Below are 4463 nucleotides of genomic sequence, written 5' to 3'. Positions count from 1 at the left end.
ATGCTTGCCTGACAATACATTGTATCAGAAACCAAATTAAAGCATCAGGACAATAAAAAATTAGAAGACAAGGGAGAACATAGAATTTATGATTGAGGGATTTAATTAAGAGCTTTTATTCAGAGGGACCATCGAGAACAGGATGGGACGGAAGGAAATAAGAGCATATGGAGTAAAGTTTTACGTAGATAAACTATTAATCTCATGAAACAAATAGTTTATATGGCCAATAACATGTTCATGTGTTACAACACAGAAAGATCATAAAAAGAGAAGAGACATTTAAAAAATACCCAAAACTAGTCTCTGATCCAGATTCAGACTTCTCAGATCTCTGATTCTCTGATCATCCCAGGTTGGACACAGAAGACACACAGGACTGAGGGGACACAGAAAATCCTGCTGGAAGTCCATAGAAGAAGTTTCCTGGTGGAACAGGGGGACAGCTGAGGACACAGAATAAGGAGACAGAGATCATGTGAAGTAGGTCCTTCAATAACAAACCAAGCATTGCCATAAAATCCTATGCTGAAATTTCACCTGTTCATGGGTGAGACGTTGAATATTAAACAATTTTAAAAACATTGTAGAAAACCGAGCGTTGGTTTCTGATCCCAGATTCAGATTTTGCAGCTCAATAATGTCTCTGATCATCCCAGGTTGGATCTCCTCAGCCTGTAAACCTCCACCTTCAACACCACCAGTCAGGTGGAGGAAGATAAGAGAACCCAGTTGACAAAAAACTTAAGAAAACCTATTTTAACCCATGTAACAATTTTAAACATGGTTAAAATTGAGATCAAATTTCAGACTTTTTCTTTTTTCTGTAGCTGTATATTCTCTTTTTCAACCCCGTTGATGTAAAAAAACAAACAAAAAAAATGTGTTACTTGTGCCTCAAACTAAGCTTCTCTATTAGTCTAATCTAATGGCTCATGGCTGCAGCATCTGAAAAAACATAACTATCAAAAAGCGAGAGAGTATTTTTTCAAAGCTATTGGTTCACTTCTTTAGAATGTTGAGATCAACTTAGTTTCTTTTCTTGTGCTGGTGAGACTCCACAGTTGATACCCCCTTATTCACATTTCAGTATTTTATATGTGGAACATGACTCCAAATTGTGCGGAAAATTTGTGATTTTTCATAGAGCATATCTAAAATATTATGAAGAAAATGCATATTGAGATGCTGAAACACAGAGGAACAATGAAAATGGTTGGTTTGCTTTTGCGAAGCAACTAATCCAGGAGCGCCATTTGTTTTCCTTGGCCCTGATTGGCTGTAACCCCAAGACCACAGACAAAGGTTAAAAGAAAAGTGGAAGACTGTAGATGTCAGCTTTTGCACTGAGCTAAGACCATTTATATAATTCATAATAATGTTTATTGATATTATCTTGTATTTGTTGTAGTGCTAAGATGGTTTCCACTCTGCACATTAATGGATGCTAAGATATAATTGGTGCTTGAACAATTAAAATAGGCAGTTGTAAGCATGTTTAGTTTGGGTCTCAAGTAGTTCCAGATTTCTGCTTCCTGTTTTTAGAGCGGTTTCCCCTTTGCTTTCATCGAAACGCACCGGCGTTCACTTAAACTGAACTAAGAGCTCGGTTTTAGACGGACCAGAGTTCGATTGTGCGTTCGCACCTCCCAAAACAAACCAGACTTTCTAGGCTAACGGAGTAGAGTTTGATTAAAGCGACAGGGCTGGTGTGAGTACATCTTTAAAAACGGTCCAGTTTCTTCTTGCCATACAATATTCCTAAGTGAACGTTTCAAAAGCAGTGTGCCAATACCGTTTCAGTAGCTCGAACCTCGGTAAGGTTTTGAACAGCGTTATGCCTTGCCTGTACTTTGAGACTAATCAGTTTTGAGTACAGATGACGCCACCTCCATGCCACCCTCCAACAGCTCATATGTTAGGTCCTTCATGTCGCCTCCCCCTGCTCATATCTAATTCACTGACTGCATCACTGCCTGTCCAGACGCACTAAAGTAATTCAAGTATGCCTTGTTTGATTTGGGCCGGGGCCTTTCAAAACTAATACCTGTAAGCCTTATAATACAGTAATTTGTAGCGGCTGGGGTAGGAGAACATGGATTTATCAATAACTGGGCTTATTGAGTTTTGATTTGGGGGTTTTAGCAGGCAGACGAGGGGCACACTGATGGGTTAGGTTAAACGGAGGTTACTCAATAAGGGGGTGGCTGTTATTCCTAAACTGAAGCAGGGGAACTTATAGCGTGTCTGTGAGCAGGCACTGACAGCCTCGTAGACTGACACTCTGTGTATCTCCCATGGGGGAAATGGGTAGAAGACATTCACGCAGCCACATATATGTGCACAAGAAAATGTCGGTATTTAGTCTAGCACACAAGGTTTATAAAAGCCCTATTATAATTTGCCTTTCATCTATTAAGCATTGACTGTGTTTATTTTATATGAAGGAAAGGAAAATTAAGTATTTCACAGGTAAAAATGTTAAGAGGCATGGATGAGGTAAAGTGCTGCGTACGTCTTAAGCATTTGCTGCCTCTCTCTGGTTTTCTCCCAGAATTGTCGTGCCGTTGTCAACAGATTTAGATTCAGCTCCTATAGCGTAACCGTGGGCCTCTGGGCTGCTTCTCTGATTAATGCTCTTGTTGCCTCATCTGCCAGTTTGGTGGACTTCTACGTCTTGGTAGGTTTGCCGTTGTGGTACCCTGCCCATTGCCTTCCTATGAAATCTTGCTCAGTCCTTGTCTTCCTTCAGCGCTCCGTCTAGCATTTAATTGACAGTGGCAGGAGATGTGACATTGAGTTCCGTGTTGTTTTTGAATTGCAGTTCCCCTAAGGTTTTAGTTTTGTCAATGGCGGCGGAGAAAGCGAAGGGAGCCATTCGGTCTGGTTTTTTGGCCATGCTTCCAAATATTGAGGGATTAAAGTCAAATGTCAGTCTGTGTTTTTTAAAGTGAAATTTGCTGCTGAGCACACCAGTCTGACTCCCCTCGTTCATCTTTTCACTTGTATTTACAGCTCTATGTTGCTGACCGTAGTACAAGACCGCGCCACTGTGAACTAAGTAACCCTCTGAAGAGAGGCTTTTTGATAAAAAAATAAATAAATAGGTATTGTGATTAGTTTGTATTAAGTTATCATTGACAACCTGGCTTAAATCCTAACCAGATTAATGTAATTGATGTTTTCACACCTGCATTTTTAACGAGTTCTTCCCTTATGCTCTCTGCCATTCTGCTTCCCTCTTGCTCCATGTCTTGACACCTGCCGATTATATCATGAACAACATTACTGCAGTTAGCCGGTACAATACAAATCTCTACCATAGGCCATATGTCTGTCGTTTCTACAGCGTACCGCATGTATCGCACATTCCTAGTCTACAATCGTATTTCGTTAATTGCAGAAGACTTCCAGCAGAAGATGATACGTGATGGATCTAAGGGGTGTATTTAATGTACTTCCAAACTTTTTATATGGAGTACAACTAAATGCATATGTGCCCACAGAACCACAAACATACAACCCACAAAGGGAATGCATTAGGTTTCCTGCTTACTGTCTCTGGGTCATACAGGGCTCCTGAGCCAGGAAAGTGGCTGCATAATGAGCAGCGGAGATGAAAGCAGCTCTCCAGGCAGCAGGAGGTACACTTCTTTGCACTGGGAAGCTTTCCTTTTCTTTTTTGGGAGGGCTGGGACTATCTAATTCCAAATCTCTGAGGACAAAACAGGAGCAGACAGAGCAGATGGTAGTGATAAGATAAAACCTCCTCCAGAGGGAACGAACGCAGGAACACATGTTGAATGGTTGTTTACCAGAAATCATTGCAACACTGGAAGATTTTTCTTTTCTATATTTCGGAGCTATTTAAAGTTTGTCAAATTAATCAATTACTATGGGGTAAAGAAGTATTTGATACGACATAGTAATTTTCCAAGTTTCCCTTCTTGAGCAGAAGAGACGTCTCTAATGTTAATTGCATTGTAGGTACATTTCATTTGCTGACCCGAGCAAGGGGACCTTGTATGCATGGCAGGATCTTAATCCATGATGGCACAGTGTGTTACTAATGGTGAAATTTAATATTTCTGCTGCTGGTAACCTTGGTAACTATGGCCCCAGCTCTCCTCAGGTCATTGACCAGGTTCTCTCATTTAATTCTGGGCTGACTTTTCACCGTTCTCAAAATCATTGAGACCCCAAAAGGCGAGAACCAGCAAGGAGTTTTAGGAATATTTCTGGAGCATGTAGGGGAATTTCATTGATTGATGAAAATATCCTGGCTTTTAAATTGACTGCATGGAAGAAGACAGGCTTTCTTAGACGTCCTCCCCGAGCTGTTGCCTAGCTGGAGGCAAAGTGCTGTGGAGTGGAGATGAGTGCAGAAAGATTGAATTAGGGCTGTTGTAAACGAATATTTTAGTAATCGAGTAATCTATCGATTATTCTTACGATTAATCGAG

At 40.7% G+C, this 4463-nt stretch overlaps 1 long non-coding RNA gene across 1 annotated transcript; it reads left to right on the top strand.

The window, feature by feature from the left end:
• The first annotated feature begins 341 nt into the window (after positions 1 to 341).
• On the top strand, positions 342 to 737 carry LOC106965137 (uncharacterized). The gene is made up of 2 exons (XR_001428559.1): positions 342 to 483; positions 660 to 737. It is a non-coding gene; the product is annotated as an uncharacterized LOC106965137 (long non-coding RNA).
• The last annotated feature ends 3726 nt before the right edge of the window (positions 738 to 4463 follow it).

The sequence above is a fragment of the Poecilia latipinna genome, unplaced genomic scaffold, assembly GCF_001443285.1.
Source record: "Poecilia latipinna isolate Pla-1442-1.1 unplaced genomic scaffold, P_latipinna-1.0 Scaffold1774, whole genome shotgun sequence".
Classification (NCBI taxonomy): Eukaryota; Metazoa; Chordata; class Actinopteri; order Cyprinodontiformes; family Poeciliidae; genus Poecilia; species Poecilia latipinna.
This window is presented reverse-complemented; position numbering and strand designations above follow the sequence as displayed.